The sequence below is a fragment of the Mesoplodon bidens genome (genome assembly GCF_964165515.1).
Source record: "Mesoplodon bidens genome assembly, contig: HAP1_SCAFFOLD_186, whole genome shotgun sequence".
NCBI classification, from domain to species: Eukaryota; Metazoa; Chordata; class Mammalia; order Artiodactyla; family Ziphiidae; genus Mesoplodon; species Mesoplodon bidens.
In genome coordinates, this window is record NW_027671824.1 from 972578 (window position 1) to 990825 (window position 18248).

Sequence of the window (18248 nt, forward strand, 5' to 3'; positions counted from 1 at the left end):
AAGAAGGAAATGCAAGCCCTAGGATGAGGATGGTGAGCATTTCAGGTTAACCATCCTAAACCAAGAAGATGAAATTTATCAACTATCTGATGTGCCTGATCATACTGAGAGGCCTAAACATCCAAGAGACAGCCTGAAGCTAAATTAGTAATACGTACATAGAAAATTAAGTAAACAATAAATCCAGAGAAAGCAAAGAGTCGGAAACGAAAAGTAGTTACAACTACCACATGACTTAGTCGCGGACACTTTTGTTTTTAATTCAATGACCTTATTCTCTTTTGTTTAAATTAATTTATTTTTGCTGTGTTGGGTCTTCGTTTCTGTGCGAGGGCTTTCTCTAGTTGCGGCAAGCGGGGGCTACTCTTCATCGCAGTGCGTGGGCCTCTCACTATCGCAGCCTCTCTAGTTGGGGAGCACAGGCTCCAGACACGCGGGCTCAGTACTTGTGGCTCACGGGCATAGCTGCTCCACGTCACGTGGGATCCTCCAAGACCAGGGCTCGAACCTGTGACCCCTGCATTAGCAGGCAGATTCTCAACCACTGCGCCACCAGGGAAGCCCAGTGGACACCTTTTATATCGTCAAAATAATAACAAATACTGACCTAAAAATTACAAGACTACTCCATAGTGAGGATGGGAAAACAGGAGAGGTGTGTGTGAACACAGGGCTGGGAAGAGAGGGTACTTCCTGTAGTGGGTAATTACAGAAAATGTCTAGTACTGAAAACTTAACAAGTCAAAATAGTGGCATGTTATTTAGAAATATGGAAGTAAATAACAAAAGCATCCCTCAAGGATCAAAAATAATTACTTGGGGAGGTGAGAGTGGCTGATTTTTTTTTTTTTTAATAATGGGCCTTCCACAAGTATTTGACTATCTTAAACTTTGTGTATATACAAACGGAACTTGTGCTCATTCTGTTTTGAAAAGGTTCTGGCTACAGAAATGTCCTGAAGGAAGAAATCTTAAAGATAAACATATAAATACTTCTGAACTAAGGGAAAAATAAAATCACAAATGTGTCCTAAATTTAAGGGCTATGAATGGCCTCTAAGCAATTTAGTGTTTTCTGGAAAGGATAAACGTTCAAGAAAAAAAATAAGCTCCAAGATGAAGAAAATCTCTGTATATTCCCCAGCTTATTTAACTGTATACACTGTTCACTGAACTAACGATTTTGTAAGGTAAGAAAATCATTCTTGTAATACTATTTCACATTGTTCTTAAGGAGAGAGACTGAAGAGCCTTTATCAGTTAGTTGTTTCTAATGGTTCTGAAACACTAGTAAAATAATTCTTACGACAATGGCTGAAATTTAGGGCATAAATTGACACCAACTTGCCTCTTTGTGCAGTACATCTCCTTTGCCTTTAACAATTCTAAGCTGGATCTTTGCAGTCTCTCTGCCTGCGATATACTTCCTATGGCCAACTCCTTCTGCTCACTCTGGTCTCGGTGTGAATACCATCGCTCACAGAGGCCGTCTCACCTTTCAGTCTCAAGTGGCTGCTCCCTTTTGTTCTAGATCATTCTAGAGCACTCTAGAGCCTTTTGTCCCGATCTGAAATGATCATTCCCAGAAGGCAGAGGCCTTGTCTGTCGTGTTCACCACTTTACCCCCGCCAGGTCTGTGATAGTACTGGGCAAGTATCAGGCACCCGAGGATCTGCTGACTGAATACGTGGGTATTTACCTCAGTGCTCTTGGTTTTGAAGAGTCTTGTTGCACACTCACCTTTTGGGTTTTTGTTTTTTAACCAATTTGAAAAAAAGGAAAAATCGACCTGCTGTGAGAACACCAAAAACATCCTTCAAAGTGCAGGTGGATGTTTACACTAAAGAATTACTGTTTTTCTGAGGTTCAAATTTAACTGGGAATCCTATATTTTTCTTGGCAATCCCAGTCAGGCAGTAAGAAAGAGAGAAGAACCAGAATGGGATGTGTTGGGGTAGGGGGGCAGCTAAAGGCTGCTATGAGGCCTAAGAAGTTGGGAAGACAGATGAGAAATTTGGGATTTACTGCTTTGTGCTGACCAGTGTAACTTGCCCTTTGCTACCTCCTCAAGAAAACTTCAGTAAAGGTTTACACAAATACTTTTCAAAAAAATAAACGCAGATGAGAGACTATGTCCTCTGAGAAGTCTTCCCTTATTTTACACCGAAAAACGTTTCCTCCTCCTGTGCCACCTCTGGACTTGGTAAACTAGCACTCTGAATTGTGTCTGTAAGCTCCAGAAGGGCAGAGTTTAAGGGTTTCCTCTGTATCACCGGCATCTAGAACAGTGTGGGGCACAATGTCTGTTCAACATGAAATCTACAAGCTACATCTAAATCAAAATGCGATCAGTTATTTTAGCCGTACTCAGCATGGTAAAGAAATGTAATTTCAAAGTCTGAAGGTATACGATTAGAACATATACTTACAGTTTCAAAAGTATTCAGGATCATCAAAGGGAAAAACACATTAAAATAATCTCTACCATCTTGAAATCTCACAGGCACAGGTCTTGTGATGGACTGACAAAGAGTTGAAGGGGGTCCGCACTGATCAAAGTCCACAAACATTGCGTATTTCCATTTTAAGACCTCTTTAACGAAGGTGTCAGAGATGGACTGTGCTGACAAGAAAACGTTTACCGGAGAGGAAGGTGAAAAAGATCCGTTTTCACAAAATGGAACTTTGTAGCCTTGCCTGTTGGAATTATTTGGAGTATGACACTGGAGAACGTTGCACAAACCCTTCATTTCAGCCACTGGCTTCTGAGACACCACAGAGACTGGCTGTGGTACTTTCAAAGCAGATTGTACCCCACTTGACTTATTTTGCAGAGTTGGTAAGAGTGCTGACGTATTTACCAAAGACTTGTAAAGACCAGCAATTCGTGAAGTACTACTGGAGGTAAATATCTTAGCAGTGGGAGGTCTCGAAGGTTTAGATGAAGAGAGAGGCAAGCCAGGTCTACGAAATGTATCTTCATCTGCTGCTTTAGCTTCAGAGTGTTTGGAACAGTATTCACCCTGGTTTTCCAGTGTTTCCACACAATCTTTGTATTTACATTTTGTGCTACTCCAAGATTCCAACTGAGGCCGACTCACAGAATCTTCTTCTACCTGGACTCTATCTTTTCCATGAACTACTTCAATGAGTTCATCATTCTCTTTCTCCATTTGTGAACATAAATCCATATCTTCTGGATCACATTGTGTTAAAAATATATTATCCTCCTCTATGTCACTGTTGCATTCAGGTTCTCCCTCCTTCAAAGCTGCCTCTGCTGCTTTTTTAATGACCTCTTCAGGTACATAAGCTGGACCATAACCCCAATCATCTGTGATATCCCCTACATGAGTCAAGCACGAATTCTCTTCATTCTCTTGAACTGAATTCTTGTTGTCTGGTCTCTGATCTTGCCGAACTGAAAACACTTCACATGGACTTTCAAACTCAAAAAAATGAGAATCCGATTCCTCAAACCGCAAAAGGGACCTTGTATTTTCTTCCTTTATTACATTCTGTTCCACATTTGTGTTAGCTATTGAAGTATGATGCTCTGGACATCCTTTCTCAATGCACGTCTTACCCTGTTTAATGTGTTTCTTAAAACCCACAATTCTTTCATCATCATCATCATCTTCATCAGATTCTGAAATAATAATGACGTGTCCAGAGCAGGTTTCCCTGACACTATTTTGGTTGGCTGTCAAACATCTTCTATCATCTTTAACTTTTCTTTGTAGCTGGGATAAACTTCTTTGGGTTGAACCTGATGGGAACTTAGTAACACTGGCTTGAGCTATTAAAGATAGTATGTGGAGGTCGCTGTCTATCTGAGAATCTGTTAAAGGGTCAGACTTAGGACTGATGCTAAGGACCTGTTCTCTTAAATCAGAAGAAAACTCAACAGTACTCTTGCTAATTCCCATATCTCTTGATTCAAGTCCAGTCACAGGATCTTTAAAGGGAGGTGTTTTCTCCACAAAAATATTGGTCATTTCTGTGAATGAGACCAAATCTTTATTACCAACATGACATTCTAGTATTTGACAACTGATATCAGGGGTGGAGAAAATGCCCAACTCTTCTTCCTGTACTTGTTTCTTTTTCAGCAGTAAACTGTTTTCAGGTTTTTGTTGTCCATTTTTATCATCCAGAACACCACTAGGGCCTAAAGAGAGATTGTGTATGAAGCCATCTCCTTTCTGAGCTCCTGTATCTTTCTTTGAACAGAAACTTTCAATGCTAGATACAGTCAGGTTTTCCTCTAAAGTGGTACTTTTCCTGTCTTGCATTTTCATTACATGCAATAACTTAGCACAGATTTCATCTTTATGTGCCTTAGTGTTTGCTTTTGAGGTTTTGCCAAGAGCATCATCCTTTAAAGAGAAATCCTCATCTGATGTGGACACTTTTTCCAGAGAGTCATTGCTAGAATCAGTCAACAAACCTGTTGATGTGATTATTCCTCTGTCAAATACCTTTTCTGGACCATTTCTTGAAGTACAATTCTGTGGGGTATATGAGGAATTCTCTTTTACAGACTTATGCTTCCCTGTACTTACTTTAACTTGGCCTCGAGCTCTTTCATTCACAAGCCTTTTACTACTCGGCTTCAAGCACAACTCAGCTGAGAGATGGTCTTTGAGTTTCAAATCTTTTAGATAAGTTTGCTCATTATCCTCTTCTATGGCATTATGTGCCTTGCTGAAAATACTCTCTTTCACTTGACATGCATCAGCTTTCATCGGTTCTTTAGAGAATGTTGGGCTGGAGTTTTCCAGACAGTGCCTTTGTTTTTTAGACTTCTTCCCTGTTTGTTCACTTTCTTCTTTATTGTAAGATGCAGGAGGTGTTTTACATGGAGGAGTCAGATCCACAGAAGTGCTACACTGAGGCACTTTGAATTTTATGTTTCTAATAATTTGCTTTAAACAAGTTTGTAACTCATGGGTTTCCTGACTAGTCAACTGCCAACCTAAAGATATATTTCCTCGTAGGTATAAGTTGAGCTTATCCCAGAATCGCTTACAAAGAGTCTGCTGCCCAAGCTGATAGCCTTCTTTAAGGAGACTTCTGATCAGCTGCACACAAGCAAGTTGTACAGAGTTAGATGGCACTGAATGCAGTGACAGAGATATCATTGTTGTGCCTTTGGAGCAGTTTCCAGATGACTTCTCAGAACTCCGAGCAAACGCGGTGGTGGGAAGCTTGGCACATTTTACGATGGCTTCCACCCACTGCTGGGAACTAACCCACAGCAAATGCAAACACTTTTTATTTCTATGCAGTTCAATCACTGACACCAAAATCAGAAGGAAAAACTCAGTGACTGTGTCACACACGGCGTCCGTCTGGTTGAGGACGTCTTTGACTTCAGAATGCAGATGATGAATAACCTCCACTATATAAGCCACACCCAGATCCTTAAGATCCATGAGGGACTGCACAAAGGGGATGAACCACAGAAACGTGCTGTTATGAACACGCATGTCTTGACCGATATCTGACTGAAGCACATTAGCTAATGTTTCCATTTCTTCATACATGTTAGGACAATAATCTGGGCAAATGGCTGATCTCCACCCTGAATCCTAAAATGAAAGAGATACTGACACTCAGATAAACAAGCACCATTCATGACAGGTTTAACACAAAAGTTGCCAACAAGAAAATACACTGCTCAACTTTCCTGTGTTGATGTACATATATGGACCCCCAAGAAATTGAAAACAGTCCAATTTTGAGGTGAAGCTTTCATGAAAAGTTTAAATTTACAAAACCTCCATGTACTCTGGACCTCTTTCCTTCAGTTGGTTTTGATTTCTAGTCATGTGATTTATCTCCCTCATGCCATAAATGTTCTACCCTTCCAAAATGTACTTAAAAATTAATCTCCCAAACTGTGCATGCTCTCATTACAGACCATTTTTCCTCATGAGCTACTGTTCAATCAGAAACTGTTTTATGCAACAGTTGATTCAGAATAGCTACATATCATAAAATCAGCAATGCAACTAACCACATAAAACACTGACTATACAATATAAAGGCAATACAATATCATCTGAATTCTCAAAATGTTTTATACCTTTTTGGTCTTTTCAGGGTTATAATTGTATACCATCTGGCTGCAAGTCACCATATCATCTAAATATGACTCCGGTTCTGACTTGGTCCTTAAATATTAAGAACAAATAGAAATTACTGAAATGAAGGGTAAAAAGAAGAGAAAAATCCTACTGTTAAAGTCAATTATAGTAGACTTCCTCATACAGATTGTTGGAAATCCTGACACAGGAACTGAACGAACCTCACAGAGCTGTTCCGTATGTTCTGGATCTCTTTCCTGTAGCTCACATTGTTGATAATGGTTTGAAATGCCTCAATAGGATCAATCAGTTGACCCCAGACCTTAGGTCCAAGACGATCCAGAATCACCATGAAACAGTGTAACGCTGGCCAGAAAGGATCCACACTATCATCTGAAACACAATGGAGTAATTTGCCAAATTACAACACAATTAGAGAAAGGGACTAAAATATATTGAGAATTAAGCATTCTTTACCTGGGTAGCAACAAAACTGAAAGCAAAGCAGGAAGTAATTTAAAGTAAAGTGTTGTCAACTACAGGTTTTAGAAACCTGGCAAACTTTTAAATAATGTCTGCATTTTTTTTTTAAAGCAATACACCTCTGTTAAGAAATCTTGTTGTGTGGAACAAACTGAGATAGTCCAGATAAACTCAACTTTCTCACCCTATTTGCCAACCTGAAAGAATCGTTCCTCCTCTGCTTCTTCCAGACCTTTATACTCCCATCCTTCAATAAATAACAGAGGTAAAGTAGAAAAAAAAAAAGGGAGAGAAAGAAAAACTTGGTATTTTCAGATCTAAACAAAGTCCATGATATGAGAAATCCTGAATTGTGTGTGTCATTCGGTTGGAATAAAGGACTGAACCCCTCATCCACTGGATAAGCAGAGATACATACTCTTTATCCATCCATTCTCAACATGGCTTTATTGTTATCTCCATTCCATCCAACTGGCAGGAATTCCCATTACTCACACACTCTTATGCCCGGTCCTTCCCCTCTTCTCTACATGCAGGGGCAAAACACTGCCCTGCTCAAAGACCTTCACTTGCTCCTTAATGTCTTCTAAGGAAATTAGAAGCCCTCAGTCAAGCATCTGTAAGATCTTACTCTACTCTTTCTTTCCAGATTTATTTTTGACACTCACATAAAGATACACCACCTACAGAAAAAAACAGATAGCTGGCTTTTTCCAAGTGAGAACCAGAATGGCTTCACTGTTAGCACCACCTGTCATCTTCTGCAGTATTCTTAGGAGGCAAGTGCTCTAACTCACCCAATTACTGTCAACCTTAGAACTTTCTGCTTTATTTCCCTCAGGGCTCTTAGAGTCTACTTTTTTTTTTATCATAGTCGTTCGTGTAGAACTGCTCATATACTTTTTTATCCTCTACTGAAGCTGTCTTATGTCTAGGAAGCTCTCAAATAAGGAAGAAAGTCATTAGTTAGGTGAAGACAATTATGGAATGTTTCTTAAAGAGGGGACTTCCCTGGTGGTGAAGTGGTAAAGAATCCGCCTGCCACAACATAGGCAGAACACTCTATGACATAAAAGACCCTTTTTGACCCACCGCCTAGAGACATGGAAATAAAAACAAACAAATGGGACCTAATGAAACTTCAAAGCTTTTGCACAGCAATGGAAAATATAAACAAGATGAAAAGACAACCCTCAGAATGGGAGAAAATATTTGCAAATGAAGCAACAGACAAATGATTAATCTCCAAAATTTACAAGCAGCTCATGCAGCTCAATATCAAAAAAATAAACAACCCCATCCAAAAATGGGCAGAAGCCCTAAACAGACATTTCTCCAAAGAAGATATACAGTTTGCCAACAAACACATGAAAGGATGCTCAACACCACTAATCATTAGAGCAGTGCAAATCAAAACTACAATGAGGTGTCACCTCACACCAGTCAGAATGGCCATCATCAAAAAATCTACAAACAACAAATGCTGGCGACGGTGTGGAGAAAAGGGAGCCCTCTTGCACTATTGGTAGGAATGTAAATTGATACAGCCACTATGGAGAGCAGTATGGAGGTTCCTTAAGAAACTAAAAATAGAACTACCATACGACCCAGAAATTCCACTCCTGGGCATATACCCTGAGAAAACCATAATCCAAAAACAGTCATGTACCACAATGTTCACTGCAGCTTTATTTACAAGAGCCAGGACATGGAAGCAACCCAAGTGTCCACCGACAGATGAATAGATAAAGATGTGGCTATACATACAATGGAATATTACTCAGCCATAAAAAAGAAACGAAATCGAGTTATTTGTAGTGAGGCAGGTGGACCTAGAGTCTGTGGTACAGAGTGAAGTAAGTCAGAAAGAGAAAAACAAATACTGTACGCTAACACTTACATATGGAATCTAAAAAAACAGGTTCTGAAGAACCTAGGGGCAGGACAGGAATAAAGATGCAGACATAGAGAATGGACGTGAGGACACGGGGAGAGGGAAGGGTAAGCTGGGACGAAGTGAGAGAGTGGCATGGACTACCACATGTAAAATAGCTAGTGGGAAGAAGCCACAGAGCACAGGGAGATCCGCTTGGTGCTCTGTGACCACCTAGATGGGTGGGATGGGGGTGTGGAAGGGAGACGCAAGAGGGAGGGGACATGGGGATATATGTATATGTGTAGCTGATTCACTTTGTTATACAGCAGAAACTAGCACACCATTGTAAAGAAATTATACTCCAATAAAGATGTTAAAGAAGGAATCTGTAGACCCCACTCGCTGCAACTAGAGAAAGCCCATGCACAGCAACAAAGACACAACACAGCCAAAAATTAATTAATTATTTTTTTCAAAAGTAAGTTAACTTCCTTGGGCTTCAGTTTCTTCTTTTATGAAAGTAACGTGCCGAGTTAAACTCTAAAGGTCCTTTCCAATTAAAAATTCTGACTCTGTGACCAAAACCATAAAACGGTCATTCTTTCTTTCCTCCACATCATACACCCAAGTTCTTACAGTGACACTAGTATTTTCAAAGTGCACCATCATCACAATAGTCAGCAAATAAAGTTTATTACCATCTGATTGCCTCTCCATGGCGTGAAGTATTGATTGCATAAAATCATTCTGTTTGTTTGAGCCCAACAACAGTGAATCCATGGTTTGCTCCTCAAGAATGGTCAGCAACATGCAGATACCTGTAAGATCACGTATAGTTTTCTTGAATTGATTAAATAAAACTGTTCTAATGTCTTCTCCAGTTTAGTTGGCAAAAAGAATAACAAGGCAGTAAGATGAAACCAAACAGTATCCAGTGCCTCAGACATTGAAGTCTGAGATATTCATATACAACTCCTCCTCCTAAGAACAGAACTTTAGACTGAATAAAAAGGGAAACTGGCACGAACCTGGTTAGAAAACCATTTCCAAAATGACTACCACACAATTTGCATCTCATAATATCAAAGACCCCTTAAATTTTAAGATCACTATATTTCAAGTACCAGTCACTGCCAAATATACACATGACTGTAAGACTCTGAATCAATGAAGTAGGACAGAACTACTTTAGGTCAATATACAACTTGATGAAAACCAAAGTTAGTATCGCTTTCTCCCAGGAAATATTTTACAGATGGGAAAAGAGGTATTAAACCTCTGTTTCAAGAGATCAAAACCCTATTAAGTTCAGCTGCTGTGCTAATACGGTAACATCTAATACTGCCTTAAATAAAAGATCTATTTGCCATACTTGAAAATGTACCTCTTACACAGATGATTTCTAGGATAAGAAATGTTTAAAGACAAGATGTTGTAATAGTCAATTTAATGACAGAACAAGAATTGTGAACTATGAAATCCTTTATTTAGCAATTTTGATCAGATTACCAGAAGAGATCCCTTCCCTTGCAGGATAATCATAAGAAATATTGGAAAATACTAATTATATGTGTGTAGGAACAATACTCACCTAACCAATAGTTTTTGTAGTTGGCAGTATCATACATGTGTGAAGGCAGAAGAATCAGTTTACCCTTCTCAAGGACAGAAGAAGTATCAATGTCTGGACTTTCGAAAAGCCCCAACTCAATAACTTTAAAAAGGCAAGTCAAAACCTCCTGTAAGTCATAATAATCATCTCTGTTCACTTTCCCCAAGTTTCTTGCTGTCAGGATAGCCCAACGTGAAACCTAAAAGTGTAACACATTCATTACTTCATTTAACACACAATTGTCTACAGAAAGAATACAGTTAAAATAAGATTCTCTACAGATTACAGAGGACACAAGATACATCAAATACTTTAAAAAAATCATTGCACCGTATATCTTAAACTTATACAGTGCTGTATGTCAATTATACCTCAATAAAACTGGAAGAAAAAAACTATCATATAGAATAAAGTACTTTAGGAAAAATACATGATTTTCAGACATTTAAAGGAAATAAACCAAAAGGTCCATGATGACAGAAAAAAAAAAAAGACGGAAGATACTAATTACAATTGAACTTTGAACAACACACAAGGGTTAGGGGCACCTACCCTCTGCGTAGTTGAATACACTAATATAATTCGAATATAACATAGTTGGCAGCCCTCCATATCCTGGTTCTGCATCATGGATTCAACTAACCTCGAACTGTGTAGTACTATACTACATGCTATTAAAAAGAATCTGTGTATAAGAGGACCCATGCAGTTCAAACCCCTGTTGCTCAAGGGTCAACTGGAATGCGACATGTGAACCTTACTTGATCCTGATTTGATCTAACCCTGATAAAGCATTTTTGAGAGAGTAACTTCCACTCAAATACTGACTAGAAATATATTATTATTATTATTATAAGTGTGTCGATGTAATTGTTCTTTTAAAAGAGCACTTACCTTTTTGATACACGAACTAAAGTATTTTATGGATGAAATGCTCTGATGTCTAAGATTTGCGGTAACTAAACAGGAGTAGAATACTGACCACATATTGATAACAGATGAAGCACAGTGATGGATATATGGGGGTTCACTACACCAATCTATTTTTGTATGTTTGTAATGTTCCATAATAGAAAGTTAAAAAAGGAAAAATGAAAAGAGAAACCTCAGAAGAAATCAAAGGTCACCTCTACATGGCGATATAGCATAGGGAAGTGATTTTAAATTTATTCTGCACTACAAACTGAATTTAGTGATCACAACCAACCTTAAAAACTAAATAAAATTTTTAAAAAAAATCAGTGGGCGTCCTTCATAGTAACAGTAAGTACTGTTTTGTGAAATGTTTAGGTCACGTATGTCTATATGTGTGTGAACTCGATGAAGAATATTTTTACTTAGGTTATGGGCAGAAAAGTTTGCAAAACATAGAACTAGTGGACAAAAGAATGGGCTCTATGCCAACATAATTAAGTAATGGATTTTAAGCTATCGAAAAAAAATACAAAGGAATCAATGAGTCTATAACTTATGATAAACAGATGAATAAATGAAGAGCAGGGAAAATGGCTCTTGATTATAGTATAATCAATGTCAAGTGCTGACTGGTAAACGTGTAAAGTGCTGGGGTTGAAACTATTTTGCAATCTTAGAAAAACTGGCTCAGGGAAGAACCATCAGGTAATGCTAAATTTAGGAGAACATTTTGGTGAGGAGTAAGGTATTTATGTGATCTTAGAGTACTTAAGAAATAGACATTGTACAGTGAAGAAACTGGACAACACCTCAACTAGATGATCAAAATTAACATCACCATGAGAGGCCGGATGATATGGCATGCCGTATATCTGACAGCCTGAGAAGGACATAGCATCCTTCACTTATGTAGTATTCCAGTTGGAACGTATAACCGAAGCCTAACCATGCGCAAGCATCAGACAAACCCAAAATGAAAAGCATTCTATTTTTTGTAAATGGGAGGGAGGCAGAAATGACTATTCTTCAGAAATGTAATTGTCATAAAAGACAAAGATAGGCTGCGGAAATGTTACAGATTAAGGGAGACTAATGTAACACAACTACATGTAAATCCTGATCCTGGTCTGGATACTGGAGTACAGGGGGAAAATGCTACAAAGTACACTGGATCACACGACACAACTGGAAAACAGACCTTACTGTGTCAATGTTAAAGTCACTGAAGTTTATAATATTGTGAGAATATACTTATTCTTAGGAAATATACACTGAAGTATTTAGGGGCAAAAGGCTATGATACATGCAACCTACTCTCAAATGGTCAGAAAACAAACAGCTTTGTAGTTAACTGAAAGCAAATGATAGAACAAATGGAGTGAAACATTAGTAATTGGTGAATACAGCTAAAGAATATACAGGTGTTTTCTACTTTTATTTATTTTTGAGAATTTTCTGAAAATTTTAAAGTATTTTCAAATAAAAACTTTAAAAAAAGCATTAGGGCTCTGGATCAGGCTGCCTATATACAAATCCCAGTCACCATACTAGCCTGTGTAACTGTGGTTAAGTCTCCTGACTCAGTTTCCTCACCTACAAAAACACATATATAATGAAGAATACAGTCATTCCTGGCCCTGCAGACCCAGTCACCCAGTCTGCAAGTGCTTGGCCCAGGTCCTGGTTGCTCAGCTGGACCTGCTTCCTCTACTGCTTTGCAGCTTTAAGAAAGCCAGTCCCGGAGAGCAGCTGGCTGTACTTTCTGTCAGTCTTCTTTCACAGGCAGGAAAGCCCCACCTTTATTTTAAGCACAGGCCTCGACTCTGGTTCTACCCTTGCCTGGAGTAGACTTGTAATTCTTATTATCATGCACAAACTCAGTCCCCTGCTACCTACAGCCACCCAGGCCGACATACAGGTTTCCACCATGTATCACTTTGTATTTCTGTTCCATTACTGGTCCAAAGAAACATTTACCCTTTAAAAAGTGGGACTATACCTTTTAGAATTCCACTTTTTGAATTCTTTTCTATCATTGTTTGGGTTTGGCACAAAGGAGACAGAAATTCACCACCATTCTGACTGGAAACCCCATTACCGTGTTCTTTCTTCGCCACTTAAAAAAAAAGCCTCTTTACTATCCTTCTATTGGCAGAGCAACCCTTCGTGGCTATTGTCTTAACGTTGTAACTCAGTTCTAGAGGCCAATGTGCACAGGTCCTACTGCACACGCTGCCTCGCCACATGATGTTAAGTCCTCAAACTCGAGCAATCAGCTCAAAGTCAGGTTCCAAGCCTCTGGTGTTGCTCTCTGCTTCTGTCTACCTACTGTTCTGATTCTCATGTTCCTCTTCCTGTTTGGCACCTAAGAACTGAATCTCCTTGTTCTCCCCTCTACCCCATCACCTGTTAAAAATCTCATCTATTAGCAAAATAATTATTTCAAGTGTTTTAACTGGTATTTCCATGTGCTTGGAGCGGGGCAGGCAAGCAAGAAAAGCAAGAGAGAACTCTCCTTCTTCGTTAGTTCAGGTCAACACACTGAAAGTTCAGGTTATTCCCTCATTTGTCTTTTAAACTGAAGCATCACCTGTCAGAACTGTTTCCCTACTCTTTTAACCCTCTTCTTTGAGCCCCCCAGCACCCCCTCCTGAACTACAGTAATGCTACAACAACAAGAGAATAACTTTGGCAAATATTTTAAACAAAGTACACATCAAAAACCTCTATTATAGTTATCTGTAATATAGGTGCAAAAATAAAATATCCCCTCTTCCACTGCCTAACACTCACACTCACCATTTCATTGGGATGGACCAAAAACAAATAGATCCCTGGATGTTTGTCAAAAACCTGAAAGGAGCAGTTAGCTTGTTCCATCCGGCAAAGTGCTTCAACGCATAATTCATCTAAATAGAAAAAATAAGGCAGTAAACATAAGACATAAATCTTATCAACGTATCAAGATTCCCTAAATTTGGCTCCTTCAGTTGCTCTGTAAGTAAATGAAAAGTTGCTCCTTTTTTTTTTAAACTGAGGCATAAAAATGCTGTAAATGTAGGAATGATATTTAGCTGCTGAAAGACCGGTAGGTTGATCATAGTGTGTGCCTATGAATTGCTCTGACTTTCCTAGTACAAACATCTTTTTTCACACTGGGCATAATTATCTCCAGAGAGCACCTTCTTAGAAGTATGGCTATAGGTCCAATTCCATTAGCATTTTACATTTTGATCCATGAGGACTTTATCTTGTACCACAGGGATAAAATCAGCTTTGCCCCACAAATGGCTATTTTGTCCTACTCTCAGTTACTGAGTAATCCATTTTCTCCACTGGTTTGAAATGCTATCATCAGCAAAGAGTAAATTCCCCAAATATATTCGGTTTACTTCTGGAGTCTCTACACTGCTCCATGAGTCTATCTGTACCAGCACTATCTTAATCCCTGTTGCTTCATGGAAATTTCTTCATCACTCTTTCAAAAGTATACTGAATAGACTCATACGTTTACCATATCAGATGAATCAACTTTATTTTGTCAAGCTTCAAAGAATATTGTAGTGACAGTGGTTAGCTTTGGGAAGGAGGGACAATGACTGGAAAAGTAAGAGGAGAGCTTCTGGTGTGTTGATGATGATTTGTTTCTGACCTGGGTGCCAGCTACACAAGTATGCTTAGTTTATGAAAAATCAAGCTTATATAGTTTTCTGGATATGGTACTCTTTAATAAATGTTTGAAAAATGACTTGTTCGAATTTAAAAATCTAGTTATTTTGAATTTATTTAGAAAGAACTGATTTATCTAATAAATCTTTAGATATACTTTTCAATTTACTGAAAATACAGAGGATAGAGAAACAAGTCAAATAACATGACAAGGAAGAAATCAGAAAAGTCCAGGAAGCACATTTTTCTTTAGGGCAACCATCTGGTCTCAGCAAGTCAAAGTTATGACAAAAAAATCTATCTATCTATCTATCCATCTATCTATTTATCTAACTATATCTATACCTGTGCACACATACGTAAAAGTAAACTATTCTGGATTAAAAGAGATGTAAGAAATATGGAACCAAATGGAACCAAATGCACAGTCCCTGATTGGACTCTAATTTAAATAAATCATCCAAAAAACACATTTTGCAACTACTGGGAAAATCTGAATGTGGACTAGATACAGTAGTGGGTGCCTTAAAGGTACTGTTATTTCGTTAGATTTGACAGATCAGGAAAATGTCTTCAAGAGATTCATATTAAGAAATGCAAATATAAATGGCCAAAATCTAGGCAGACATAATATGCTATGCCATTGTGATTACTGAAAACTACTACAGACCAGTGGTTCTCAACCTGGCGATTTTGTCCCCCACTGGCCCTGACCCCCAACTCCCAAGGGATGTTTGGCAATATCTGGAGACAATTTTGCTTGTCACAACTAGGGTAATGGGGAGAGCAAGTCACTACCAGCATCTAGTGGAGAGAGGCCAGGGATGCTGCTAAACATCCTACAATAAACAGCATGTCCCTCAGGAACCAAGATTTATCCAGTCCAAAATGTCAACAGTTCCAAGTATGAAAAACCCTGCTACAGACAAATTCCAAGAATGAAAATTAATTGAATGGATAGAAGAATAAATATGTGATAAAGCAAATACAGCAAGATATCAGCAGCTGTACAATCTATGTGGTGTGTATATGGTATTCACTGTGTAATTCACTTTTCTAGGTTTGGAAATGCTCAAAATAAAACGTTTGGAAAAAAAAGTATCCTAAGTATATGTTTAAGAAACAGATTTTCAATATAGATAAACCCAAATTCTTACAATTCTTAAAATATAAAAATGATACAACTGTGAAACACCCAAGATACTCACTAACACGCTCATGTAAAAGCAAATAAGGATATTTCAGTATTTCAAGAAGAGCAACTCGAAGCTTATTTTTAAAGTCTTCGCCAGTAAGGTCAAACAGCTGTGCCTCTCCATTGTTGTCTACTATATATAACTCGTCATCGTCTCCAATTTCTCCCTTCATGGCCTTTTCAAAGTGATTTATGAGACGTGAGGTTTCTAATTCCCATAAAACCTACAGGAAAAGAAAAACGGGCAGTGTGCTTTATATCTTATTAGCAACAAAATATACTGGATGTGACGATCCTTCTAGAAAGCCTTTTCCTAAGCATAAAAATTCAGAAGTTTAAAGAAGTACCAGGGCTTCCCTGGTGGCACAGCGGTTGAGAGTCCGCTTGCCGATGCAGGGGACACGGGTTCGTGCCCCGGTCCGGGAAGATGCCACATGCCGCAAAGCTGCTGGGCCCGTGAGCCGTGGCTGCTGAGCCTGCGCGTCCGGAGCCTGTGCTCAGCAACGGGAGAGGCCACAAGAGTGAGAGGCCTGCGTACCAAAAAAAAAAAAAAAAAAAAAAAAAATTATATTAGATTTAAAGAAAACAGTCACTGAACATAAAAGTGGCTTTTATGATACATGAACATGAGTACATAGAGCATGAGATGTTTACAACATTGCTCTTGCAGAGTTTTGTTATCAACAGCACTGTCAACTATACTCTATTGAAAAGGAAATGAGAAGTTGGAGCTTCTTTACACAAGCTGGGCCTTCTCTGACTTCCCTCCTACGTTCCAGCCATAGGTAATTACCTTGAAACATCAGCTTTAGCATAAAGGCATTGGTTAGCTTCATCGCTAGGCAACTTTGTAAACATAAAGTTTTCCTCAAAATGTTCATAACTTATCATCCCCTCCTCTCTTCTATATTATTATACGTAACTCTATGGTCTGTATTCCATTTCTCACCAGATAAATATAATAAACCAATATTCAAAGCCACATATTTAAAATTATATGTTTCACTTTGGTTCCTGTGAATGAAAAAAAATGTTTGTCTTTATTGATTTATAGCACTTAACATTAAAAAATGAAGAGAGGGGAAAAAAAGAACTATTAGCCAATAAAAGAATAACCCAAGCCATTCAGATACCTGGCTGTTAAGAAAGTCAAACACAACGACATTAAAACATGAACCCCAAAAAACCCCATACGTCACTTCATTTCATGAAACTGTTTCACATCAAAATGTCTAAAAGTGGAGGATTATAAAATTCTGCTTTAGATTTCAATTCAATTCCATCAATCAATAAGCATTTATTCAGCACCTACTATCTACCAGGCTATGAGTTACATACTACACGTATATTAGCATTCACAGTTTAAATCACGTTTTCAGTTCCCTGAATGCTTCCAACAGAGTTTAAATTTATTCTCTTCCTAGTTATCAAGCTCTGAAAAATACTGCCCAATTAATGTAAAGTACCTTATGTAAGAATGGCAATTCATCCCTTGCTTTGTGGTATTCCGCCACACATTCTAAGCAGTAGCAGAGGTCTTCATCAGCTGTTTGAAATTCACTGGAGTGGGTCTTGGATGCATAGCGTTGCAGGAAGTCAATGGTGGAAATACCACCTGGTTACACCAACAACATGTGCTCATTCTGTACCTGTATCCAGAAAAGAAGACATGGAAAGACTAAAGAAAAAAAAAAAAAACACACAACACTTCAGGCCTATTCTGGTGGAGAATGGGTACATTTCCTACTAATGATCATGTCTTCAACTTACAATGTGCCTCGACCACATCCAGAACATTCTGCTGGCCAGCTTATCAATCACTGGCTAAACTCAATCTGAGCTTACTCGTAAAAACTTTACCTGTGACACATGAAAAATAATGAAATGAAAGCAGTTAGTAATAAACATCATAAGGCAACATACAGCTGTGTTATAAAGCCGGCTCAAAACTATACAGTACTGATGGGAAATTATATACAGAGACATAGAATTATCAATGTTTTCAAAGTACAGATTTTGGAGTGTTCTAATCATGTACTGGAGTCAAGTGAGAAGCTCAGGAAACCTTTCACATTCCCTGAGGCCCTGCTCCCGAAATCCCTGGAAACCTTAGAAATCCCCAAATATTAGTCCATACCAATAACAAAAACTCATATAGAGAAGAATTTTCTCTTGGTTTGGAAGTATATATACACATGACTTTGCACATGTGTGTATGAACTGCTGCCCATAACTCACTGCTCGTCAAGGCAGTATAAACTGTAATGGCTGCAAATATAATAGCTACAAAACTATTCCTACTAAGTTTGAAACGTACAGTTTTCAACTGTCTCCAATTTGGGGTTTTATACTACCATCAGAGCCTCCACCATCCAAACTCAAGTAAAAAGGGTTAAATGAAATTAA

At 38.4% G+C, this 18248-nt stretch overlaps 1 pseudogene across 1 annotated transcript in view; it reads right to left on the reverse strand.

Moving 5' to 3' along the window:
• The window catches only part of LOC308610974 (putative helicase senataxin), a 61489-nt pseudogene extending 43691 nt beyond the window's left edge, over positions 1-17798 (reverse strand). Inside the window, exons 1-8 of the transcript in view lie at positions 17309-17798; positions 15856-16066; positions 13778-13887; positions 10043-10262; positions 9150-9269; positions 6314-6485; positions 6092-6179; positions 2430-5594 (exon numbers count right to left, since the gene is read on the reverse strand). The product of the transcript in view is annotated as a putative helicase senataxin (transcript). The remainder of the gene's footprint in view (positions 1-2429; positions 5595-6091; positions 6180-6313; positions 6486-9149; positions 9270-10042; positions 10263-13777; positions 13888-15855; positions 16067-17308) is intronic.
• Between the last annotated feature and the right edge of the window lie 450 nt (positions 17799-18248).